The sequence below is a fragment of the Phascolarctos cinereus genome, unplaced genomic scaffold (genome assembly GCF_003287225.1).
Source record: "Phascolarctos cinereus isolate Bilbo 61053 unplaced genomic scaffold, phaCin_HiC Scaffold_726;HRSCAF=1367, whole genome shotgun sequence".
NCBI classification, from domain to species: Eukaryota; Metazoa; Chordata; class Mammalia; order Diprotodontia; family Phascolarctidae; genus Phascolarctos; species Phascolarctos cinereus.
This window is the reverse complement of record NW_027556098.1, coordinates 312,482,037-312,509,911: the sequence shown is the minus strand read 5'-3', so window position 1 is coordinate 312,509,911 and position 27,875 is coordinate 312,482,037. Positions and strand designations below refer to the sequence as shown.

Genomic DNA, 27,875 nt, shown 5'->3' with positions numbered 1-27,875 from the left:
GAGACACTTATTGTGAAGTGCTTACCACAGCACATGGCATACAGTAGGTGCTGTGGAGATGTGAGCAAGTTTTATTATTACCACGTGGCAGGCATCGTGGTGAGCACTGGGGGGTTAAAAAAAAAGCCACAACATGGGCATTGCCCTCAGGGAGCTCACACTGGAATGGGAGAAATAACCTGCAAAGAGCTACAGATGACAGATAGAGAAAACGCCAATGGAAGCCTTCAGGGAAACCAGCAGCAAGTGAGAGGTGGGGAGAACCAGGGCTGGCTTTCTTCAGAAAAAGAACTGAGCTGAGTCTGGAATGAAGCCAAAGCAGTCAAGAGAGATGAGGAGGGACGGCACTCCAGGCAGGAGGTACAGGCAGTGTAAAGATGCGGAGGTAGGGAAGATGGAGAGCAGCGTCATGTGTGCGAAGAGTAAGGCCAGTGTGACTGCACAGAGTACATATGAAGTGTCATATTTTTTTTAAAGGGGCCATCCTTGACTCACTTCTTCAAGAGGCCTATTCACTGAATAGGTGTTGCCTCACTCAAAGTGAGAACTTGGAAAGACCTTAGTTTGCAAAGGTCAAGGTCTCCCACTGCATCCTGGACCATCTCCAGTTGTCCTGATCTATATCAGGCTGCTGGACTCAGGTGGCTCTTTAGGAGAAAAGGAGGCAGGTGACTCTGCGTAGCTCTCGCTCACTTAAATCCAATTCAATTGCAAGTCATGTCATCATCTTCCTGATGTCATGGTCCTCTTCAAGATAGAAGGGCAAACTACCATATATATGAAGGAAAGTCAGGTGATAAGCCTGGAATGGGAGGTTGGGGCCAGGTTTGGAGGGTGTAAAAAGATAGCGGCATTTGTGTTTGAGCCTAGAAGTACCAGGGAGCCACCAAAGACTCTTGGCCAGGGAGTGACACAGTCAGACTTCTAGAAAACACTTTGGCAGCTGAGTGGAGGATGGTTGGGAAGGGGAAAGACTTGACATGAGACCAGTGAGAGGTAGGTGACTAGCCTAGGGTCACATATCCAAGGTGTGTGAAAATAAAAATGGGAAAGGATCCATAAGAGTCAAATTAAAGAGAAGAATAAAAAAGTGATATAACTAATAAAATGTTAAGAAATATATTTTAAAATCCAAGACCCACGTAGGACCTACCTGGTACCTGAAGGTCAAAGCTGGTTTCATTGTATAAGGGGCACGTCTGGAAATAACATGCGCACTGGCTGGTGTCAGAGAGCTGGACCTGATGGATGATCATGGTCACCTTCCCTTCAGCCATGTCCTCTCTCAGCATCTTTGTCCTCCCTTGGAATGCAGGGGCCTGGACTTCCTCCATCTCCTGGCCCATGCGGTACAAGTGCACAACCAGTGGGCCTCTGACCCACTTCATAGCCATTCCCTTAGCATCAAACTTAGGGGAGAGATGACAGAAGAGCTAGGCATCTTCCCCCACCCAGGCCCGGATAGGCTGGACCAGAGGGCCAGATACTGTGAATGTGCCTGTGTGCAGAACCAGGGACAAAGAGCAGAGAATCAGAGAACACTGGGGTGGACGAGTTAATATGGGCTTCAGAGCAGGGGTCAGGGCAGCCCAGGATCAGGAAGCTCTCAATGTGTTCCTGCTCAGGGGCTGCTCTGCTTTTAGCCCCTCTTTGGTGAAATCACTTTCCATTCTATGACACATCTGTGAGATGGAGACAAGACATTCTCCCCCTTCACTACCTTGTATGTTCAGGGAGCCAGGGCAGCTGATTGGGGGCTGAAAGTTTGGGGTGGAGGCAGGAAGCAACAGCTGCTGTCACTGGCCCCACAGAGGCACCAGCCTCTGCCCCACCCCTGAAGCTGCCCATGGATAATAAAAACCAGGCGTCTGGGCTGCTGTTGGACTTGCCCTCATTCTGTGGCTGTGCAGCTGAGTGTTTTAGAAGGAGGCTGGGCCAGAGAGCTGTGGGAGACCTCAGTGGGACAGAGCAGTGCAGCTCAGTGGGGGAGGAGGAGCGTAATTATGGGAATATGGGGAGCTTCCAGGGTGTCACTGTAGTGATGGCATCCTGGGTTACTGGGCCTGGAAGGAAAGGCTTTGAGTTCAAATATTAGCTCTGCTAATGACTAGCTGTGTGACTTTGGAAAATTCACTTGTCTTCTCTGGGCCTCTGTTAAGTACAATAATAGGATTGAACTCAATGATCGCTGTGGTTTTTTCAGTTCTAAAACTATGATTCTACCTTTGTATTCCCTTCAGGGCAGCTAGGTGGCACAGTGGATAGAGCACCAGCCTTGGAAACAAGACCATTTGTCTTCATGAATTCAAATCTAATCTTGAATATTTACTAACTCTCTTACCTTGGACAAGTCATTTAACCCTGTTTGCCTCAATTTCCTCATCTGTAAAGTGAGCTAGAGAAGTAAATGATAAACCAGTCCAATATCTTTACCAAGAAAACCCAAAATGGGGTCACAAAGATTTAGACATGACTGAAATCAGTCAACAATAACAAAATTCCGTTTGGTTGTACTTGTCAATGGGGAGAATCTCCCTGCAGCTCTTCGGTACAGAGTCCACAAAAAAAATCTAGATTTTTTTCCTCTTTGTCAGAAGGGGAGAAACAGCTGTGCCCTCAGTGACACATTCTAACTTTCCTATTTTCTTGGGTGGGTCTGGATCAGAAGAGATGGGACCGTTGCATCTGTGATGACATCTATTCTGACACCCTCACTCACACACAGGTCAAGAGGGTGGGTCCTAGTATGGACACCAGCACCCTCAGAAGTCTGCCAATCAGAGGGAGGCGGCAGTGGGGAATGGTCAGTGCTCCTGGGATGCAGATTGCATCAGATACTCATCTCATTGACGATGCTGGTCCCGAGCCTCCTGAGCCTCAGATGATATGTAGAGGACATCCCAGCTGTAAAGCTTTGTGATTCTCTGGTTCTCTCTAGTGTCCTGTTGAAAGTCCAGGGAGATCTCTCCTGGACGTGATTGAGCAGTACTTTCGTTGCTGGCAGGTTTACCTTACAGAGGCAAAGATGTGGACCCTCTGCTTCTGTTTCTTCTTCTTCTTGTTCCTAGATTTGTTTCAGTGCCAATCAAAAAGGATCTTGGTTACTGTAAGGTTCATTCTCTGTGTCCCAATCTACAAACAAGTCCTGGAGAGTTGCTGGAATTTCAGAGACTAGGTTTGGGAAGAGGACCCAAAGATGGACCTGGGGAACATAGACTCTTAAGCAGCTATCTCATAGAAGTTGTGAGGGATTTTTTATATTTCAGTCAGATGGTTATGCGGAACGAAGCATCCCCAGGAAACACTGGACCAAGACAATTTTTAAAAATAGCCAATCTTAGTTTGCAATATTCTGATGACTTTTGTTGAATGCCTGGCTAAGTATGGTGGCTCAGAATCCCTGCTCCCAGAGGATGAGGTTACTTGGAATAATGGAATTCCTTGGAATTCCCAGGAGTTTCTTGGCTGTGAGCTTAAATCTCTAAAACTCATCCTGGAGAGTGCCCAGCAATCTCCCACAGATCTGTGTGAAGGATTCTTTGTCTTTTTCGATTGACTGCAAAAGAATGATTCAAGGGGGCAAGACACTAAACTAGCTGAATCAGGCATCATCGAAGTTCCTGCCTTTATTTTATACACACACACACACACACACACACACACACACACACACACACACATTGTATACATGTGTATGTATGTATGTGTCTATATATACACATATATACATGCTTACACATGTACGTATGTGTGACATACATATATTAAGTATCTAGTATATATTACATAGAAATAATATCTGCTTATATAAATATATTTGCCAGACACAAAAGCATGGATTTTTGTGGGTTATATTCCAGGCTGGCAAAAATTCCCTGGTTTTCCTATGTTATGAATATTTATTGTGACCTGTTAGCAGAACAGAGAGAAATTTAAAGTGCCAAAGTTTAGATGGATCCTCAGAGATATTGAAAGCCCTTCCATATTGCTCTCATGGACTCCTTTTATATTGTACAAGAATATCAAAAGTGTCCATTCTCTTCAAGATGTGAACAGAACGATGACTTAGTCTCCCACATTACTGACAAGTTGGAGTCCCTAGTATGAGAGATCCTTCTAGTCTACGTCTCCTCCCTTCAGGGCCCAGTAACATAAGGGCTTGAACTGGATTGAGGTCCCTTCCAACTTCACAGTTCTCTATTACTATATTGCAGACAGTAGCAGAGGTGCCTAGGAGGAGGACAATGACCTTAACATCAGAGACCATGCCTTGTCTAAACTTTGTACCTCCACTAGTGTTACAACACAGGCCTCTGAGTGCAATAGGGGCTAATAAGTGTTTCTTGAATTGATGTTTAATTGAATTGAAACATCAGTGGGTAGTGATCTGTGGAGGCCACAGTGGCAGAGACTAAAGTAAACTTACCTGAGCTAGGAATACCAGAAAGTGCAAGGATGAGGTGTATGACGTTTAAAGGTAGAACGAGGCTGTTGTACAAAGCTGGCTGGTGATTCCACTTCATGGTCCAGATCATGAATGTCAGGAACCCCACCAGTTAGATGCTAAGAATAATTAAGGATGTTGGCAGTGGAGAGCAGGATAATAGAGCCAGAAAACAATTCCCACTGACCTCTTAGCCCTAGGAACCAGGAGTGTTGTCCCAGAGTCTGGGCAACCATACATTAAAGGGCACAGAGCTGTGATCCAGCTTGTGTCCATCCCCCCTCATCTCCCCTCCCTCATACAGATCTCTCATGTCAGGCTGGTCCCCACATACCCCATATTCATTTCAACCTCCATACCTCAGATCACACTATTTTTTCTAGCCTGTAATGTCTTTCCCACTCCTTTCTGCTTATTCAAACATTTTAGTATCTAACTCAGTGGGCCACCTGCTCCCTGAAGACTTGTTATATTAACTTCTTGCTCACTGATCTTTTATCTCTGTCATTTCATGATCTCAGCAGCTCACATGGATTCAATGATTTCTTCTATGCAGAGGTCTCTCAGCTTCACTGATCCAGCCCTAACCTCTCTCTTGACCTCTAGGGGCTATTGGACACTCAGAACTGGATGTCCTATAGGTATTAAACACAACTTGCCCAAAACTGAAGTCACCTACTCTGCACCAGATACCGTGCTAGTTCAGTCCTTTCACTCTTGTCTGACTCTTCCTGACCCCATTTGGGGTTTTCTTAGCAAACATATTAGAGTAGGTTGCCAATTCCTATTCCTGCCCATTTTCAGATGGGAAACTGAGGCAAACAGGGTTAAATGACTTGCCCAGAGCCACACAGCAAGTGTCTGAAGTGGTATTTGAACTCAGGTCTTCCTGCCTCCAGGCCAACTGATGAGGTGCTTGGGTGCTTGGACTCTGACACCAGTTCCAAGACCATATTTCCCTTTAGCCTCAAAAACACTATCCCTGGCAGTTCCTCCTCAGCCCAAGGACACTATGCCTAGCAATTACTCTTGAGTGGGACCCCAGTAAAACACTTCTCTCTGTCCTTGGTACAGCAACAAACAGCACCTGCAGGAATTATTAGTTTGAGCTGGCTTTGTACTGGCTGATAAAGATATTTGTTATCCACTGGACTACCTATTCCAAACCCCTACCTCATTATCTGCATCCTGGACTCCTCCTCATGTGCCTCCTAGACTTAAGACATATGTATACTCCCTACGTCTATCTTGTCAAACAAGACATTAATTAGTTGCAGACTGGATGATCCTTAGTTGGCCCTGACCTCTAGTTAATTTAGTGATGTAACAGACCTCCCTGTGCTCCCCCTCCCCCTGGGCTTTTCCTGGTGAACCCTGGGTAAAGCCTGCCCAGTAGATACAAAAAGTGTGTGTTCGTTTAAGAATTAACCACTCCTTAATCACTCCCTAATCCCACCCTGAATCATCTAGTTAGCATACTTGATACATGTTTTACTATAGTTTTTCCTATATAAACTTTAACTGCACCCCTCTAAGGTGGCAGGTTCCTTAAGAACTTTTGCCCTCTGAATAGCGTAACAGTAAACCTTTGTCAACTTGACTTAACGAATGCTTCAGTTTGAGAATTCATTCCAGACGACCCTGTCCTGTACTTCAGTACTTGAGGGGTCCCTGAACTCCTCAAACCGCATCACAACCCTCTTTCCCTGGAACACCTGGCTGTGCTATGCAAAGGCAAACTATTGTTTCTGTTGTTTCTATTATGATTTATTACCCACCTGATGTTTTCAGGGGAGCTTAGTGCTGTGGGAGATACAATGTTTATATTAAACCAGGACCCTGCCCCCAAGGAAATTTGTCTCTTGTAAGGAAGATAAGGCACATAAATAACTATAGTAACCAATGATACAGGGACTTCCAGTGCAGAGGAAAGGCAGGAACTAGATTTCCATCCAAACAACCTTGCAAAGACTCTTCAGAACCAATTTTAGAGCAGTGAAGAAGCTTATGTGCCCAGCAACAGCTTAGAGGGTGAGCAGGAAAAGTCAGTCTCACTGGTGTGGGAGGGGGCATGGCTTTTCTGGAAAAATGGAGGAACAGGCCCCACACATCTGGAGATCTTCAGTGAGAGAAGCTCGCTGGGGAATTAGAAGGTGCCGAGGCAGAGTCCCAGTCCTGCTGTGCTCATAGTGACAAGCAGCTATGAGGTCCTGCCCCCAGGGGCTTTGAGGAGTGCTGAAGCAAGCATCATACAGGCTCGAGCCCCTAGTTAACTGCTGAATCTTGTATCTGAAAAACAACAATAGCAAAAGGAAAAGGAAGTATATTCAGAAACCAAGCTTGGGAGAAAATCAGAAGTATGAGTCCCGAGGCAAAGCGCCAGTCCTGCTACACTCTTAGTGACAACCAGCTATGAGGTCCTGCCACGAGAGGCTTGGGAAGCAAAGCGCCATACAGCCTTGACCCCTAGTGAACTTCTATCTGAAAAAAACAAAAACAAAACAGCAAGTGTACAGGAAACCTATCTGAACCTATCAGCTCTGAGGCGGTGCCCCAAGAGGGTGTGATGCAGAGCTGAGAATCACTTGAGGCAAAAGGAAAAAAAAAAGGTAAAAATCTGGAATAGACTCAGAGGCGGATAGGGAGTCAATGAAAAAGAAAGGACTGCTGATACTTTCATAAAAATTAGCTGGGAACTGAGTGGCCTGGTAGGGTACCTTTCTCAGTAGCACTGAAGCAGGAGACAGAGTACATGGTGGGGTGTGATAGATGATTAATTGGAGCCCTATTTTATTACATGGAGTATTAATCAGTTTGGAATCATTCCGTGGGATGGTGATTATAAGTTCTGAGAGTAGGCCTCAGAGCTGTGAACTATAGACTATAAGTTCACTTGCTTTATAATAGGAAGCTAACTAGAAGACCTCCACCCTTTTTTTTTCTCTTTATACTGACCAAGTCAAGAGTGACTGAGGTGACTCAATGACATGGAAAGCTTCCCAGCTCTTTTTGTTACCTCTCTGTCCCTTCTCATCCCACTATTGCCCCACATGGGGAGATGACCATGAGCACTTAGCCAATGACTGACCCTGGTTGCCTGCCTGTGGCCTGCCTTTCTCCTAACCCACCTGTCCAACTGAATATTTTGATACCTGTTTACCAACCCAGCACATGGGTCTGCTCATTGGCTTGCTAGGACCTCCTGAAAGGTCAAGATAGGTCTTTTAAGATCTGCTCATTAGCCAGATTGTCAACAAATGGGATTCTGCATTTTATGTAGACCCTCCTACGGGGTCAGGGCCAAGGTCTGTCAACCAATGAGATTCTGTATTTTGGTCTGCTTCGCCTGTATTGTCCCAGGTATCAAGCAATATAAAACTAAGGCTCTGGAGGAAGGGGGCATCTCAGATCATGAGGACGATCTGCGATGCACTTCATTAGAGGGGACCATGTACCCTTTAATAAAGTGCCATTGGCTCAGAGCTCTGCCTCAGTGGTTTTTCTTGCAGATTAGACAATTTTGAAAGTCCCCATAGTGGTAACCCAGGGCTAAGGACTGCAAGGCAGGAGCAGCAGTAGGACAAGGGGCAAAGAATTCCAGGTTGGGGACACTGTGTGGCTGACCTGGGTCACTTTGAGTAGGAAGAGCAAGTTTCAGAGAAACAGGGCAAGGGCATGAAGGAAAGACAGGAGGCCATGGTCAGTGAGGATGGGTCAAGGAGGGGAGGTCTGGTTTTCTCTTTCTCAGGAGCTCCTATTTCTTTAGTGCTCTCAGAACTACATAGCTTTGGCCTCACAACAACCCTGGGAGGCAGAATTAGGAGAAGGGAAGGAGGAAGGAAAGGGAGGGGAAGAAGGAGGAATGGAAGGAAGTAAAGAAAGAAGGGAAGGAAGAAATGAAGGGTGGAAGAAAAGAAAGGAAGGAAGAAAAGGAGGGAAGGAAACAAATATTTATTAAGCCCCTATTATGTATCAGGCACTGTCATTATGTGCCTTTACAATTATTTTTTCATTTAATCCTCACAACCACCTTGGGAACTAAATGTCATTATTATTCCTAATTTACACTGAGGGAAAGAAAAGTTAAATGATTTACTCAGAGTCACACAGCTAGTAAGGGTCTGAGGTCAGTTTTAAATTTGTTCCTTCCTAACTCCAGGCCCAGCACTCTATCCATTGTGCTATATCGCTCCCTCCATGGAAGGAAAACAAAGAAGGAAGGAATCAATCCTTTATTAATCACTATGTGCCAACCTGGGCAGCTAGATGGCAGAGTGGATAGAGTGTTGGGCCTGGAGTCAGGAAGACTCATGTCTGTAAGTTCAAATTTGGCGGCAAATACCTGTTAGTTATGTGATCCTGAGCAAGTCACTTTACTCTATTTACTTCAGTTTCCTCATCTGTCAAATGAGCTGGAGAAGGAAATGGCAAACCGCTCCAGCATCTTTGCCAAGAAAAGCCCAAATGGCATCACAAAGAGTCAGACATGACTGAACAACGACAACATCATTTCCAGTTGGATTGAAGGGCATTTGCACGTGCAAACCATCTTCTATTGAAGGAAAGTGAGTCACAGAGAGGAGAAAGTAGTTCCCTAAGGTCACAGAGCTCCTAACTATCTGAGCCAGGAGCTTTCCTTCTCAATTGTTTTCTTGTTATTCTTTCCATTTACACTGTTGTGGTCTTTGAGTCTGTTGTTTTCCTGCTTCTGCTTACTTCACTTCGGATCAGTTTATGTAAGTCTTCCCACACTTCTCTGCCATCATCTTACTTTAGCCCACATGAATATTCCATGGCTTCCATTTATTCCAATTTGTTAAACAATTCCCCAGCCAGTGGGTATCTAACTCCTTTGTCTCCTGTTCTTTGCCATTCCCAAAAATGTTGTTATAAATATTTTGGTACATATGGAGTCTGTTTTAAAAATTTACCTATTTGGGCTGTCTAGCAATGAGATTTCTGGGTCAAAGAGTTTAGACATTTGAGTCATTTTCTAGAATTGGCTGGCCAAGCCGTACCTTGAGCAACAGGCTGTTCATGTGCATGCCTTTCCATGCCTTTTCAAGCAGCTGTATTTCCATTTTTGTTATCTTTACCAGTTGACTTGGTGTGAGGTGAAACCTTGGAGTTGTTTTGATTGGCATTTCTCTTATTAGTGATGAACAACAAAGTTCCATAATGTGGATTATAGGTGCAATTCTTCTTTTGATTCCCATGGGTTTCTAACTTGTCTGCTCAGCACTGCTATGGTTATAATTCCAAGTACTTCTTGCAGAATCTTGCATTTCCAAACTCTGGAGTGTACTCACTGTTTCCATGGAAACTATAGGGGTTTCTGCTTCTCTTCCCTACCCATTTTACAGGATGATCCTGATAAAAGTTCTTTTACAATCTTAAAGTGCCATGTAAATGGGAGCTGTGAGGTGAGAACTGGCAAAGACTGTAAAATGTGGATTAAGTTAAGCAGTAAAAAATAACCCAGAACACACATTGGAGGCAGAGTAGAGCAGACACTCAGATAGCTGAGAACTTAACTCTCTTCTCCCATTAGGATCCTAGAACTTCAAAAGATCCCCTGGAAGGGAGCTCAGGGGTCACCTAGCACAACCCTGTCAGAAGAATGAAATCCCCTAGCATCCAGCCTGTCCTTGAAGACTAGCAGTGATGGGAAGCTCACTACCTGTAAAGTTAGCCCAGCAGCTTTGACCTATATGAGCCTAATGTTCCCCGCACCCTGAACCCCCTCTTGCTTCTGGATCTGTGCCTTGGGGTCAGGCAGAGCAATATGGAATCCCTGCCACAAGTCTCTCCACTCTAGTCCATCCTCCACTCAGCCACCAATGGGATTTTCCTAAAGCTTAGACCTAACCATGTCACTCCCTCTTCACACACAGTAAACTTCAGTGGCTCCCATCATTCCAAGATCAAATACAAAATGCTCTGTTTTCCTTCAAAGCCCTTGGTAACCAGCCTCCTCCTCCTCCCCTTTTCTTCTTCTCCCTTGAAGCCCCCAGGTCTTCCCCCAGAGGCTTTCAGGTGGTGGGCAGCGGATTGAGGGAAAAGACATCCCTAGGCACAGTAAGCCACGGAGCAGGATGTTTAGAAAGTCCAGAGGAAGATATCAAGGCTGCAGCTTCTGCTCAAGGTTGCCCTGGAGCTGATCAAAGCTGGTTTGCTGGTTTCTGGCAGCTTCAGGCACGTCCAAATCCAGCTAAAGTTCAGTCACAAAGGATCACTGGTATGTCCAGCATCTCTGAGCCTCAGAAATCGTTTTAATTGTCTGGTTGTTGTGTAATTCCATTACTACCTGTGAAGAACGGAAGGTTAAACATATACTATAGTCATTACAGAGGACATGTTCACAGATGTGACCCATGCCCCACGGGTTTCCACCAAGGAATGTGTTTTGGGCTCATAGGGACCTGAATATGTGGGGTGAGAGGGATGATTCCCAAAGAGATTTTTTTCTCTCTGACTCTGCCTAAAACCCAGAGTGAACTCCAGGGAAATCTCTAAAGTGAGCTCATGCCTAGTGGCTCCCCAGGGTGATAACAGGTCAAATCTAGATCAACATGGATATCAGATACAGTTGGTTATTTCTTCCAACAAATAGCAAACATAAGATACAAAAGAGTTAACATACACAAAATAACAAAGTTTTAAAAGAAAAGTTCTGTATTTGGGCCTTTGCCCTGATTAACAAGGCAAAACTCAGAAAAAGAATATTTAAAAGGAGTTAAAAAAAACCCAAACAATTATTAAGGCAGAAAACATTGCCTGCTGGGATTTAAAGATATAATTGCTTTTAAAGACAACTTTTCATAATAAAAACAAAACAATCCTGACAGGTATTGTATCCAAAACAGGCCACTGAGTCTCAGCTCCTCCCCAATTGCCTCTTCATCAGAGATAAGGGGGAGGGGATGTGACTACAGACTGATGAACATTACCTGGAAAATCAGACAGGCTGGAAACAGGGGGGTCATCAGAATTGAGTCAGCCCAAATTTTAGGAAAATACTTTTATAAAGTCCTATAAAACGCTACCAGACTAAACTACACTAATCCAACACTATAGAACGCCTCAAAGACACTCCTACACTCTCTTTCTACTGTTCCAGTTTTCTATATTACACATCCTCTCCTCCCCTGAATTCTGTGGGATTCAGTGACGGTGGCCTCTTGGCTCGCTTTTCCTTCAACGAGACCCTCTATTTACCAAATCCCAAAGTTTTCCCCAACTGTCCCCCATGCTCAGAATTCTCTCCCTCCTTGTTTCCACCTCCTGGCTCCCCTGCCTTCTTTCGAGGCACATCTAAAGTCCCACCTTTTACAGAGTGACTTTCTCAATCCTCCTTATTGTATTACAGTTCATCATTCCTTCTGGAAGAGGACCAATGATGTCACGAGGGTGATGTTTTGACTTGCTGAAAAATTGGACTGAAGTGAGGGAGAGCTGCTTCAAGTCATCAGCCTCACTCTCTCCACTAGAGTCAAGACAAAAGTCAGGAAGACTAGTGAGGGCCCAGGATGCTATGAGTGACCTTGGATTTTTTAAATTAAATCTCTCCCACCTCTCAGTTTGTCTGAGGCAATGCCCATTCAATGACTCAAGGCTAGGTAAGAATTGAGACCAAAGATGGCCTAGTTAACCATCAGAAAAGTTTCAATCTGGGAGGGAAAAAACAGAAAATAATTGCTATGAGGACTCTTTCTAAGCCATGAAAACTAAATAATGAGCAACATAGGTTTGGGCTGGATGCTGTTACTGGCCATAAAATGAAAGCCAGAGTAATATGGGTTTAAAGGCTAGTCAAACAGCTCCATTTGAATCACAGTGGACTTTTTAGAACTCTATTTTTTCAGAGATATATTTCAATAAATCATAAATGAAAACTGCACAGGACAAAAAGTCGCAGTTTAAAAAATAATATATATTTTTTTAAAAAATCGAATACCTAGATGCCTAAATAGCTTACAAATATGTAATGAGGATCTCTGAGATCATTTGAGCCTCCCCTCCACTCCCCAATCACCTAAGAAAGCCCCAAATCTGGACTAAAAAACCAGAAGAGGAACCCTGCTTGCTATAACAGACGTGTTTTGTGAAGTAAGCCCAAAAGATCTCCTGCTGGACTTTGCTGACTGGGAACATTCTCCTGACAAAGACTAGGCCAACAGTACCTTTCACTTATCTTAAGCTCCCTGACTCTCTTTCACTATCTTGAGTACTAGCACCCCTCTTTATTCTTGTCTATATTGATGTGATGTGAGGACGTTAGAAGAAAAAGACACCTCTCACTGCAGAAGGGGCGGGATTGAGCATTTAGCCTCTCTCCAGAGGAAAGAGTGGTGAGCATGAGGCGAAGGCGGGGCTCACCTTGGGAGGCAGGCGGGGTCCGCCGCGCCAACCGCAGCGGGGACGGGGCTTAGCTCCGCGAGGTTACATGCGAGCGTTAGGGGGCGGGGCCTGGACCATCCTCCGGAGCACCGGTGCTTTTGGCTGAGGTGCGGAGCTGACATTGGACGCGGGTCGTCGTGCGTAATAGCAGCAGCGTGGCAAATACTGAAATTACAGTAGATTCAAAATCCACCACAAGTTCCCTACTAAAGAGCCTCCATGGTAGCAAGTCAGCAGAATCTGGATTGGCATCAGACAGCTATAAAATGGATTATCCGGAAATGGGGCTATGTGTAAATAAGCAATAAAAAAAATTTTCACCCAAATACTGGCATGTCATTTGGTTCTGCTACAGATGTAGATGCAGCACACCTCAGAGATACTTCAGATCTTGAAATGTGAAGTCAGAAATAAAAATGATCTGACATGTAAAGAAATTATCGAATTAATATACAATGTTTCTAAAGATCACAGCCAAAGGAGCAGTTTTGTTTGCATGATTCTAAATTATCGTGAAGAAGGAATCATCTTTGGGACAGATGGATCTGTTGAACTGAAAAGATTAACATTTCATTAAAGGGGATAAGTGTAGAAGTCTAACAGGAAAACTAAAGCTTTTAATTATTATTTATTATTATTATTAATATTTATTATGCATGTAGAGGCACAGAGTTGGATTGTGGTGTTGAAACAGACAGTGGCATTGATGATGATGTAACATGCCAGAAAATAACTGTTGAGGCAGACTTCTTATATGCATATTCTACAGCCCCAGGACAACTCAAAGGATGGTTCCTGGTTTATCCAATCACTTTGGGCAATGCTGAAACAGTATGCTCACAAGCTTGAGATAATGCAGATTCTCACCAGAGTCAATCAGAAGGTGGCCACAGAGTTTGAATCTTATTCCTTGGATGTTACCTTCCATGCAAAGAAGCAGTTGCTATGTATCATGTCCATGCTTACTAAGGAACTGTATTTTTTTCCCCTAAGAAAATCCATGCATTTTAATTTTTATATCCAGCCAATGAATGAGAGCCCTCTACAATCTGGCGCCATTGTGGAGGAGGTCAGTCCTGGTTCTCCCCACCTTTCACCTGCTGCTGGTTTCCCTCAAGATGCTTCCATTGGCCTCTTCTCTAACTGATGTGTGCAGATCTTTGCAGGTTGTTTCTCTCATTCCAGTGTGAGCTCCCTGAGGGAAGTGCCTGTGTTTTTGGTTTTCTTTTTACACCCCCCCCCCCCCATGCTCACCATGATGCTGCCAGATAGTAATAATAAGAAATGCTCCCATAGCATCTCCTATGTGCCAGATACTATGCTAAAGGGTTTATCATTATGATCTCACTTGATCCTCACAACAGCCCTCGTAATAGTAGCAACATAATGATGATAATGATGATACCAGGAATAATTTTTGTCAAGTGCTTTGCAAACCTCTAAGTGCTACAAACATGCTAGTTGTTATTATTCATATATTACTGATGATGCTGAGTGAGTTTAAGTGACTAGCACAGTGTCATACAGTTAATAAATGTCTGGCAGGATTTGAACTCCTGTGTGCCCAGCTCCACCTCTGAATATCTGCTCTGTCACCAAGATGCCTTAAGCCTTAATGAATGTGTGTTGACTGACTGACTTACATGTGTTCCTGACTCTACATCCCCACCTGCAATCCCTCTTCCCACTTGTCCTGGGCTCTAGGCTCATATTATTTATATCTAGAAGTGACCGTACCACCCTCTCTTCACACTTCTTTGGTGGTTTTCTACTTCCTTCTGGGTGAAGCTCAGGCTTCTCCTCCTGGCATTCAAAGCCCTCTACAATCTGGTGCCATCCTACCCTTCCCATCCATTGCACTTGACTCCACTCCTAGGACTCTGGGCTCTGGCTAGACTGGACACTGGTGTCCTGAAGACACTAGCTCTTCTCACCTAACATGCCTTTGCTCACGCAGCCACTAGGTGGCCTCACCTCATGCCTTTATTTCTGCAATAGCTTGCTGGTGGCTCTGACTGCCTCAAGTCTCTCTCCACTCCAATCCACCCTCATCCAGCCGGGATTCCCAGCTGGGAAAACCCCAGCAGGGATTTTCCTAAAGTCCAAGTCTGATCATGTCCCTCTGCTACTTAATAAACACTGGTGCCAACTATTACCTCAGAGAGCAAATTCAAAATGTGTTGAGGGCCGATCTTAAGAGTCTGATAAGGGTTTAAGATCCAAGGCAGAGTTTGACCTCTGCTCAGGCTTTCACCCCAAAGGGCTCAGGGATTAAGTGGTACGGCTCCCCAAATTCCTTCCTGATAAAGAGGTCTCTGAGATATCCCTTCTCTCTCTTTGAACCTTAGATTTACGTATTTACTCCTCTATGCAGGTGGCGCCTAGGCGCCTGGGAAAACCTTGGAATCTACAGCCCAATCTAGGAACCCTGATAAGGAGGAAATTCATGATTGTTACATCCTCAGCAGATGTTCTGGGGAGTATCTCACGGGGAGGACTCTTTGAAGTTAGGCTAGATTTTCCCTATATATTCTGTGACCTCAGATGAATAAACTGAGTCAGTAATTCTACTCTGCCTGGCCCATGTCATAAGTTATTTCACGCCTCTCCGTTCGGTGTACAATCTGGTTGCGGGCAACAAAAATGTCCTGTTTGGAATTCAATAACCCAGACCCCTCCTACCACTCTCATCTTACATCCTTCTCCCCAACACATACTCTTCCATGCAGTGACACAACCTCCTGGCCATCCCACCAACAAAGCCTTTCATCTCTCAGCTCTGGACATTCTGTCTGGCTGCTCCCCGCGCCTGGACTGTTCTCCCTTCTCCTCTCCAACTACTGACCTCCCTGGCTTCCTTCAAGTCCCAACAGAAGCTCCACTTCCTACTGAAAGTCTTATATAACCTCCCTTAATTCCAGTGCCTTCACCTTTTATTTATTTCTTATTTGTCCTGTATGTACTGTGCTTTGTGTATATTTGTTAGCATGTTCTCTCCCCCATTAGATTATAAGGAGGGACTGCCTTTCACAAACTCTTTTGTGTCCCCTGTGCTTAGCACAGTCCTGGCACATAGTAGGTGTTGAATAAATGTTATTGATTATTCATAAAGCACTTTGCCAACATTTAAGCATTCTAGAAATGCTAGGGTTGAAGATGATGATAATGATGATGATGACTCTGTGTCCTATTAGTGGGATGCCTTCCTTCTTTCTCTATTTATCTGCTCCCCATCCTCTACAGCCCTGAAGCATTCCAGTGCCCCCCAGGGGGCGGTATCTCCCATTATGGGAACCTATGATCTAGATGAAGACCTGGGCTGACACCCCAAAAAGCTAGAAGCTGCCTTCAGGCCCTAGGACCTAGGTTCTAGCCTCAAACAGCTGTGGAGGAAGACCTTTGGCCATAAGACAGCTCTAGACCAAGACCCATAGGTTACTAGTGCTACTGTGTTCTTCCAAAAACCTTTAGTATCTCAGCATGGTGAGCACAAGGAGTATATCCTTTGGTGTCCCAGGGACATTCTACTGACCAATAGGCCCTGGAAACAAAAATCTCAGATGCCACTGCCAATAGAAAGCCGTTCCTGTTCCCCTCCTCTGTAACAAGCCTCACTATTAAATAGTGTATAGGATAGAGTGTCATATAAAGTACTTGGTTAATGTTTGCTGAATTTAATTGAGTGGCATTTAATTTTGCACCTTACTAATCCACTTAGCATAGATTATTGATTACTATACTTATTTGTGTGTTTACCTCCTTAGCATACACAAAGCTTCTTGAGGGCAAGGGTCCTGGTTCAGTGTAAACATTATATCTCCCTCAGCACTAAGCACCGGGCCAATGGAAACAGTAAGTGATTAATAACAACAGCAAGAAAAATAGTAAGAGCTCACATTTGTAGAGTGCCTTTTAGGGCAGCTAGGTGGCTCAGTGGACAGAGCACTGGAATTGAGAAGATCTAAGTTCAAATTCTGTCTCGGACTCTTCCTAACTGTGTGAGCCTGGGCAATTCACTTAAACTTGTTTGCCTCAGTTTCCTTACCACTTGGGTGGGGCTAGCAACTTTCTATTGGCTGCAGAGCTGGAACAGGCTGTGTCATGAAAAGTACCAGACTAGGATTCATTCTGTGTCTCTGTCTCTCTGTCTTTTTCTCTGTCTTTCTATCTCTCTCCCTCTCTTTTCCTCTTTTTTCTTCCAGCTGTATCCAGGGGACATGAATTTCCTATTTACCCACAGGGCATAAGTACCATGAACTAAGCTGGGTGTGGAAGAATGTTCTTTCCCTCCCCAATCTAGCCACTTTTTCCCTCCACAAACAAGCTTAGGGTGTGGGTAAGGGCTACTTTGTGGTCCTTTTTACTTCTAGGCACAGGTCGAGGATCCCTCAGCCCACCTACCCCCAAGCCATGGAGACCTTGGAGGGAAGAACCAAGCCCCATGTTGCTGCCAGCCCAGAAGGGAAGCCCTGAGAAGAGAGCATGCCTGGGACTTGAGTCCATTGGGGGTTTTGGAAGTGAAAGTTGGTGGGATTATACAATGTAGGAACTGGGCTAAGCTATAAACCTGAACCTCCTTCACCCCCCAACTCTCCAGACACTGAGGTAGCCTGTTTGGGGAGGACCATGTCTTCTAGGTGTCAGGAAAAGTGTCGTTTGTACATTTGTTCTCATGACACTGTACAATTAAATATTATTGTATAAAAGTTAACCTAACTATTAAGTGGTTACATGGAATAAGGGTACAGAAGAGCCTCTAAAGTTGGGGGAACATCACTGAGGGGGCCTGAGCCAATGACAGAGAGGCTGGATACCCCAAACCCCATTAAAGGTACCTGAGGACGACTTCTGCTTCCGGGAGCCAAGATGGCGGAGTGAAAAGGTAGTCGCTCTCACTCTCCCCTATCAACCTCTGAGAAGCCAGAAAATATCACCCCAGAAAAAAAACCCTGGAATGCCTGAATTAGAAGAAAGATGAGGAGCAGCAGCAGCCCAGCAAACGGGTCTCCCAGTGCCTCAGCAAAAATAAGGGAGGCAGAACTACAAGGGGCCCCAGGTGGATAAGTACCCTGTGGCATTCATCTGAAAGGAGGTGAAGAAACCAACTTAAAGGCTTCCTAAAGCCCCGGCCTTGCTGATTCCAACCCAGGTTGGAACTACAGGTGAGCTATAGGAGCCCTGAAGCCTCCAATTGTGAAGAAATCCTGAAGCCCAGGTGGTAGAGCAGGCAAACACCAACACCTGGACCTCTGAGTGCCTCAGTGAGGGTGGGGGGAAGTGTGGAAACCAGCTCAGAAAACCACCAGGAGCCTTGGCAATCCACTGCAAAGGAATCTCCTGGTGCATTGGAGAAATGAGGGAGACAACACTGCAGGGGGCCCCAGGCAGATAAACACCCTGCAGCACCCATCTAAAAGGAGCTGAAGAAAGCTAAAGGAAAGGAAAAGCAGGCAACCTAGAATTGCCTGAAAGTTCCAGCCTTGCTGATTCCAGCCCAACACCAGGTAAGCTGCCAGAAACCTACAGCCTCCAATTCCCAGCATAAGAGGCCCCAGCACACAAAGCCAGTGACCAAGACCTAGGCTCCCAACACAAGAAGCTTGGGTCAGTACCCTCTGTTCCCCAGCAGGAGAGCTCAATCTCTTTAAAGGCCAGGGAATAAAGAAACACCATGAGTAAAAAGAAACGTACCATAGATTCATATTATGAGAAGAGTGAAGATCAAGACAGAAATTCTGAAGAGGACAACATTGTCAACAAACCCACATCTGCAACAACAAAAGGGAATATGAACTGGTCTGAAGCCCAAAAAGCCTTCTTAGAAGAGCTCAAGAAGGATTTTAATAGTCAAATGAGAGAGGTAAGAGTCCTTCAAAAATACAATTGGCCAATTGGAAAAAAAATACACTGAAGAAAACAAGTCCCTAAAAAACACAATTGGCCAATTGAAGAAGGAAGGACAAAAACTAACAGAAGAGTACACTGAAGAAAACAAGTCCCTAAAAAACACAATTGGCCAGTTGAAGAAGGAAGTACAAAAACTAACAGAAGAGTATACTGAAGGAAACAAGTCCCTAAAAAACACAATTGGCCAGTTGAAGAAGGAAGTACAAAAACTAACAGAAGAAAACAATCTGTTAAAAACTAGAATTGGACAAATGGAAACTAATGTCTCTATGAGAGAGCAAGAATCAGTCAAACAGAAACAAAAAAATGAAAAAATAGATGAAAATGTAAAATACCTCATCAGTAAAACAACCGACCTGGAAAATCGACTCAGGAGAGACAATTTAAAAATTATTGGACTACCTGAAAATCATGATGAAAAAAAGAGCCTGGACAGTATCTTTCAGGAAATCATAAAGGAAAACTGCCCAGAAGTCCTAGAACCAGAAGGGAAAATAACCATAGAAAGAATCCACCGATCACCACCTGAAAGAGATCCCAAATTGACAACGCCAAGAATATAATAGCAAAATTCCAAAATTACCAGATGAAAGAGAAGGTGCTGCAAGCAGCCAGAAAGAAAGAATTTAAATATCATGGAACCACAGTCAGGATTACACAGGACCTTGCAGCTTCTACATTAAAAGACCGCAGGGCATGGAACATGATATTCCATAAGGCAAAGGAGCTTGGAATGCAGCCAAGGATCAATTACCCAGCAAAAATGAGCATCATTTTTCAAGGGAGGAGGTGGATATTCAACAAAATAGGAGACTTCCAAACTTTCCTGATAAAAAGACCTACAGGATTTAAGACAGACTTAAAAACGTAAATGGGACAGAAGGACACAATATGTTGTTAATTTGGGGGGGCTGTTTAAACCCCTACAAGGGAATATGAGACTTGCAACCCTTGAGAACTGTATTGTTATTACACCTTGTTAAAGGAGTATACATAAAGAGGGTGGATATTAGTTGACTTTGATGTAATGATAAAAAAAATCTAATCAAGTGGGTTAAATGGATCCAAATAAGTGGATCAATCTGATCTTAGAAAATGTACTGAGAAAGGAGGAGGCAGACAAGGGTAAATTACATTACAGGAAAAGACACAAAATCCTATTACAGCAGAGGGAAAGAAGGGGGGGGAGCATTGTTTGAACCTTACTCTCATCAGATTTGGCTCAAGAAGGGCATAATATAATCAGTTAGGTATAGAAATCTAACTTGCCCTATAGGCAGTAGGAGGGAAAAGGGGAAAGAAAAGGAGGGGGGAAAGAAGGGAGGGAAGCAGCAGTAAGACTAAAGGGGAAGAAAAGGGAAAGGGATAATAAAAGGGGGAAGGGACTGAAGGAGGCGGTGGTCAAAAGCAAAACACTAGTGAAGGGGAGAAAGGAAAAAGGAGAAAGAAAAGCATAAAAGGGGGGAAAGGATGGAGAAAAAGACACAGATAGTAATCATAACTGTGAATGTCAATGGGATGAACTCTCCCATAAAACGGAAAAGATTGCAGAATGGATTAAAAACCATAATCCTACAATATGTTGTTTACAGGAAACACATTTGAAAAAGAGTGACACATACAGGGTAAAGGTAAAAGGCTGGAGCAGAATATATTATGCGTCAGCTGAAGTAAAAAAGCAGGGGTAGCAATCCTGATCTCAGACAAAGCAAAAGCAAAAATAGATCTAATCAAAAGAGATAAGGAAGGAAACTACATCCTGCTAAAAGGCACCATAGACAATGAAGTAATATCATTACTAAACATATATGCACCAAATGGTATAGCATCCAAATTCTTACAGGAGAAGTTCAGGGAGTTACAGGAAGAAATAGACAGCAAAACTATACTAGTGGGGGACCTGAACCTCCCCCTCTGCACTAGATAAGTCTAACCACAAAATAAACAAGAAAGAAGTTAAGGAGGTGAATAGAACATTAGAAAAGTTAGGTATGATAGACCTCTGGAGAAAACTGAATGGGGATAGAAAGGAATATACTTTTTTCTCAGCAGTACATGGCACATACACAAAAATTGACCATGTACTAGGGCATAAAAACCTCACAATCCAATGCAGAAAGGCAGAAATATTAAATGCATCCTTTTCAGATCATGATGCAATAAAAATTATATGTAATAAAGGGCCATGGAAAGATAGACTAAAAAATAATTGGAAACTAAATAATCTAATCCTAAAAAATGATTGGGTCAAACAACAAATCATAGAAACAATCAATAATTTCATTCAAGAGAATGACAATAATGAGACAACATACCAAAACCTATGGGATGCAGCAAAAGCAGTTCTTAGGGGAAGTTTTATATCTCTAAATGCTTACATAAATAAAATAGAAAAAGAGGAGATTAATGAATTGGGCATACAACTAAAAAAACTAGAAAAAGAACAAATTAAAAATCCTCAACTAAACACCAAATTAGAAATATTGAAAACCAAAGGAAAAATTAATAAAATTGAAATTAAGAAAACTATTGAACTAATAAATAAAACTAAGAGCTGGTTTTATGAAAAAACCAATAAAATAGATAAGCCTTTGGTTAATTTAATTAAAAAAAGAAAGAAGAAAACCAAATTACTAGTATCAAGAATGAAAAGGGCGAAGCTACCACCAAGGAAGAGGAAATTAAAACAATAATTAGGAATTATTTTGCCCAACTATATGCCAACAAATTTGACAATCTTAGTGAAATGGATACATATTTACAAAAATATAAATTGCCCAGATTAACGAAGAGGAAGTAAAATACTTAAATAACCCCATCTCAGAAAAAGAAATTGAACAAGCCATTGATGAACTCCCTAGGAAAAAATCTCCAGGGCCAGATGGATTTACATGCGAATTCTATCAAACATTTAAAGAACAATTAATTCCAATACTATATAGACTATTTGGGAAAATAGGTGAAGAAGGAGTCTTACCAAATTCTTTTTATGATACAAATATGGTGTTGATACCTAAACCAGGAAGAGTCAAAATAGAGAAAGAAAATTATAGACCAATTTCTCTAATGAATATAGATGCAAAAATTTTAAACAAAATACTAGCAAGTAGATTGCAGCAACTTATCACAAGAATAATACACTATGACCAGGTAGGATTTATACCAGGAATGCAGGGTTGGTTCAATATTAGGAAAACTATCAGCATCATTGAGCATATCAACAACAAAACCAACAGAAACCACATGATCATCTCAATAGATGCAGAAAAAGCTTTTGATAAAATACAACACCCATTCCTATTAAAAACACTAGAAAGCATAGGTATAAATGGAGTCTTCCTTAAAATAATAAATAGCATATATCTAAAACCTTCAGCAAGCATTATATGTAATGGGGACAGGCTAGAAGCATTTCCAATAAGATCGGGGGTGAAACAAGGATGTCCATTATCACCACTGTTATTCAATATTGTACTGGAAACCTTAGCTTTAGCAATAAGAGAAGAAAAAGAAATTGAAGGCATTAGAATAGGCAAAGAAGAAACAAAGCTATCACTCTTTGCAGATGACATGATGATATACTTAGAGAATCCTAGAGAATCAAGTAAAAAACTACTTGAAATAATAAACAACTTTAGCAAAGTTGCAGGCTATAAAATAAACCCACATAAATCATCAGCATTTCTATATATTACCAACAAAGCCCAACAGCAAGAGATAGAAAGAGAAATCCCATTTAAACTTACTGTAGACATTATAAAATATTTAGGAGTCTACCTCCGAAACAAACCCAGGAACTCTATGAACACAATTACAAAACACTTTTCACACAAATAAAATCAGATCTAAATAATTGGAAAAACATCAGTTGCTCATGGGTAGGCCGAGCTAATATAATAAAAATGACAATCCTACCTAAGCTAATTTACTTATTCAGTGCCATACCAATCAAACTACCAAAAAATTATTTAATAGAATTAGAAAAAATAACAAGATTCATTTGGAAAAACAAAAGGTCCAGAATATCAAAGGAACTAATGAAAAGAAATGCAGGGGAAGGTGGCCTAGCAATTCCAGATCTTAAATTGTATTATAAAGCAGCAATCATCAAAACTGCTTGGTACTGGCTAAGAAATAGGGAGGTGGATCAGTGGAATAGGTTAAATATGCAAGACACAGTAGTCAATGACTATAGTAATCTATTATTTGATAAACCCAAAGACCCCAGCTTCTGGATAAGAACCCACTCTTTGAAAAAAACTGCTGGGAAAACTGGAAAAGAGTATGGCAGAAACTAGGCATAGACCCAAATCTCACACCATATACCAAAATAAAGTCAAAATGGGTTCATGACTTAGATATAAAGGCTGATACCATAAGTAAACTGGGAGAACAAGGAATAGTTTACCTATCAGATCTATGGAGAACAGAAGAATTCATGACCAAACAGGAGATAGAGAACATTATGAAAAGCAAAATGGATAATTTTGATTACATTAAATTGAAAAGTTTTTGCACAAACAAAGCCAATGCAACTAAGATTAGAAGGAAGGTAGAAAATTGGGAAAGAATTTTTACAACCAGTCTCTCTGATAAAGGCCTCATTTCTAAAATATATAGAGAATTAAGACAAATTTATAAGAACACAAGCCATTCCCCAATTGATAAATGGTCAAAGGATATGAACAGACAGTTCTCAGATGAAGAAATTAAAGCCATCTATAGTCATATGAAAAAATGCTCTAAATCGTTATTGATTAGAGAAATGCAAATCAAAACAACTCTGAGGTACCACATCACACCTATCAGATTGGCCAACATGACAAAACAGGAAAATGATAAATGTTGGAGAAGATGTGGGAAAATTGGAACACTAATACATTGTTGGTGGAGTTGTGAAATGATCCAACCATTTTGGAGAACAATTTGGAACTATGCCCAAAGGGCTACAAAAATGTGCATACCCTTTGATCCAGCAATAGCACTTCTAGGGCTATATCCCAAAGAGATCAAACAAATGGGAAAAGGACCCACATGTACAAAAATATTCATAGCAGCTCTTTTTGTGGTGGCAAAGAATTGGAAATTGAGAGGATGCCCATCAATTGGGGAATGGCTGAGCAAGTTGTGGTATATGAATGTAATGGAATACTATTGTGCTATAAGAAATGATGAACAGGCTGACTTCAGAAAAAGCTGGAAAGACTTATACGGTCTGATGCTGAGTGAAGTGAGCAGAACCAAGAGGACTTTGTACACAATAACACCCACGTTATGCAATGACTAAGATTGTTAAACTGAACTCTTCTCAGCATTACGAGGATCTAAGACATCTCCAGAGGCCTAAGGGATGGAAAATGCTGTCCACATCCAAAGAAAGAACTATGGAAGTTGAATCGCTATCACTTATTTTTACCTTCTGTTGAGTTTTGTTTCCTCTTTCTCATGGTTCCTCCTATTGGTTTTAATTTTTACTTACAACTTCACTAGTGTGAAAATATGTTTAATGGGTATGTAAATGTAAAGCCTATATCAGATTGTGCACCGTCTTGGGGAGGGTGGTGGGGAGGAAGGGGGAGAAAAATTTTCAACTTAAAAGCATATGGAAGTGATTGTTGATAAATCAAAATAAATTAATAAAATAAAAAGACTGAAAAAAAAAAGGTACCTGAGGACCCTGAGAGGCTGAAAGATAACAGACCTAGCCTTCAGTCAGTGGAGGCCTGAGTGTTCCCTGTGACAGAAATACTAATCCACAGGGTGGTTGTGAGACTCCAGTGAGACAATGTATGGAAAATACCTTAGACACTTTAAAGATCTGGGCCAATGCCAATGTCTGAATGTCCCTTCTACCTCTAGAGAGATTCCATGACCCAGGTAGGAACTACCTGCTATCTGAAGGTCAAAGCAGGTTTTGTTGTAAAAGAAGCCTTCCTGGAAATAACATGTGTGCTGGCCAGTGTCAGACAGCTTGACCTGATGGACGATCACGGTCACCTTCCCCTCAGCCATGTCCTCTCTCAGCATCTTTGTCCTCCCTTGGAATGCAGGGGCCTGGACTTCCTCCATCTCCTGGCCCATGCGGTACAAGTGCACAACCAGTGGGCCTCTGACTCACTTCAAAGTCATGCCCCGAGCATCCATCTTAGGGGAGAGGTGACAGGAGAGCTGCACATCTTTCCCCACCCAGGCCCGGATGGGCTGGACCAGAGGGCCAGATACTGTGAATGTGCCTGTGTGCAGAACCAGGGACAAAGAGCAGAGAATCAGAGAACACTGGGTGGAGGAGTTAATGTGGCCTTCAGAGCAGGGGTCAGGGCAGCCCAGGACCAGGAAGCTCTCAATGTGTTCCTGCTCAGGGGCTGCTCTGCTTGTAGCCCCCTTTGGTGAAATCACTTTCCACTCTATGACACATCTGTGAGATGGAGACAAGACATTCTTCCCCTTCACTATCTTGCATGTTCAGGGAGGCAGGGCAGCTGATTGGGGGCTGAAAGCTTGGGGTGGAGGCAGGAAGCAACAGCTGTTGTCAATGGCCCCACAGAGGCACCAGCCTCTGCCCCACCCCTGAGGCTGCCCATGGATAACAAAGACCAGGCTTCTGGGCTGATGTTGGACTTGTCCTCATTTGTGCAGCTGAGTGTTTTAGAAGGAGGCTGGGCCAGAGAGCTGTGGAGACCTCTGTGGGACAGAGCAGTGCAGGTCAGTGGGGGAGGAGGAGAGTGATTATGAAAATGTGGGGAGCTTCCAGGGTTTCACTGTAGTGATGGCATCCTGGGTTACTGGGCCTGGAAGGAAAGGCTTTGAGTTCAAATATTAGCTCTGCTAATGAGTAGCTGTGTAACTTTGGAGAAGTCCCTGATGGGGTACTTGGGTGCTTGTACTGGGATGCCAATTCCAACACCATATTTCTCCCTAGCCTCAGAAACAGTATCCCTGGAAGTTTTTCCCCAGCCCAAGGACATTACACCTAGCAATTACTCATGAGTAGGTCTCAACAATGTACTTATCTCTCTCCCTGGTGTAGTTACAAACTGCACCCGTGAGAGTTATTAGTTTCAACTGGCTTTGTCCTGACTCGTAAAGGTATTTGTACCCACTGGACTATCTACACCAACTCCCTACCTAATTATCTGCATCCTGGACTCCTCATGTGTGTCCTAGACCAGGACGTATATATACTCCCCACATCCATCTTGTCAAACAAGATGGTTTGGTTGCAGACTGGAGAACCCTCAGTTGGCCCTGACCTCTAGTTAACTTAGTGATGTAGCAGACCCAAAAACCAGACCTCTTTGTGGTACCCCACCTCATCCCAGCTTTTCCTGGTGAACCCTGGGTAAAAGCCTGCCCTGTAGATACAAAAAGTACATATTCCTTTAAGAATTGACCTCTCCTTAACCACTACCTAATCTCACCCTTAATCACCTAGTTAGCATACTTGGCACATGCTTTGCTATAGTTTATCCTACATAAACTTTAACTGAACCCCTCTAAGGCTGCACGCCATAGTAGGAGAGAGCTAAGCAAACTTACCTGAGCTAGGAATACCAGAAAGTGTAAGGATGAAGTGTATAAGGTATAAACATAGAGTGAGGCTGTTGTACAAAGCTGGCTGGTGATTCCACTTCATGGTCCAGATCATGGCTGTCAGGAACCCAACCAGGTAGATGCTAAGAACCATTAAGGATGTTGGCAGTGAAGAGCAGGACAATAGAGCCAGAAAACAATTCCCATCGACTTCTTAGCCTTAGGAACCATGAGTGTTGTCTCAGAGTCTGGGCAACTACACACTGAAGGGCACAGAGCTGTGCTCCAGCTTGTGTCCACCCCACCTCATCTCCCCTCCCTCACACAGATCTCTCACGTCAGGCTGGTCCCCACACACCCCATATTCATTTCAACCTCCGCAGCTCAGCTCACACTATTTTTTCTAACCTATAATGTCCTCCCTGCTCCTTTCTATTTATTCCAATACTTCATGGTCTAACTCAATGGACCACCTGCTACCGGAAGACTTGGTGCATTAACTTCTTGCTCACTGATCTTCTATCTCTGTATTTCTCTTCATGATCTCGGCAGCTCACATGGATTCAATGATTTCCTCTATGCAGAGGCTTCTCAGCTTCACTGATCCAGCCCTAACCTCTCTCCTGACCTCTAGTGCCTATTGGACACTCTGAACTGGATGTCCCATAGGCATTAAACACAGCTTGTCCAAACTGAAGTCATGTACTCTGTACTGATACTGTGCTAGTTCAGTGTTTTCACTCTTGTCTGACTCTTCCTGATCCCATTTGGGGTTTTCTTAGCAAACATATTGGAGTAGGTTGCCATTTCCTATTCCTGCTCCTTTTCAGATGGGAAACTGAGGCAAACAGGGTTAAGTGACTGGCCCAGAGCCACACAGCAAGTTAAGTGTCTGAAGTGGTATTTGAACTCGGGTCTTCCTGCCTGCAGGCCCAACTCTCCTTCCCCTCTGACACCTGGCTGCCTAAAAAGCACTATGTGAATTCGAGCTATTATTTTTGTTGTTTCTATTACTAGTTGTTACCCACCTGCTGTTTTCATGGCCCTGTGCTTAGTGCTGAGGGAGATACAATGCTTACATTAAACCAGGACCCTGCCCCCCAGGAGCTTTTCTCTTGTAAGGAGATAATACACAGAAATAACTATAGTAACCAATGATACAGGGATTCCAGTGCAGAGTAAAGGCAGGAACTCCCTGAGCCCTCCTAGATTTCCATCCAAACAAGGACTCTTCAGAGCCAATTTTGGAGAAATGAAAAAGCTAACCTGCCCAGCAACAGCATAGAGGGTGAGCAGGAAAGGTTGGTCTCACTGGTGTGGGAGAGAGCATGGTTTTTCTGGAAAAATGGAGGAACAGGCCCCACACATATGGAGATCTTCAGTGAGAGATCACTGGGGAATTTGAGGGTGCTGGGGCAGAGTCACAGTCCTGCTGTGTTCATAATGACAACCAGCTATGAGGTCCTGCCCCGAGGGGCTTTGAGGAGGAATTTCAGAGTCCTAAGGGTTCAAAGCACCCTAGGGGCTCCACCCACTTCTTAGTATGACTTACTATGAGAGAAAAAAACCACAGATAGGCGGTGTACCTTGTGAA

The 27,875-nt window shown here is 43.3% G+C and overlaps 2 pseudogenes; one reads left to right on the top strand and one right to left on the bottom strand.

The window, feature by feature from the left end:
- Positions 1–618: 618 nt before the first annotated feature.
- LOC144454383 (butyrophilin-like protein 2) lies at positions 619–26,396 on the bottom strand (annotated as a pseudogene).
- LOC110210724 (caspase-3 pseudogene) lies at positions 13,178–13,991 on the top strand (annotated as a pseudogene).
- Positions 26,397–27,875: the final 1,479 nt, after the last annotated feature.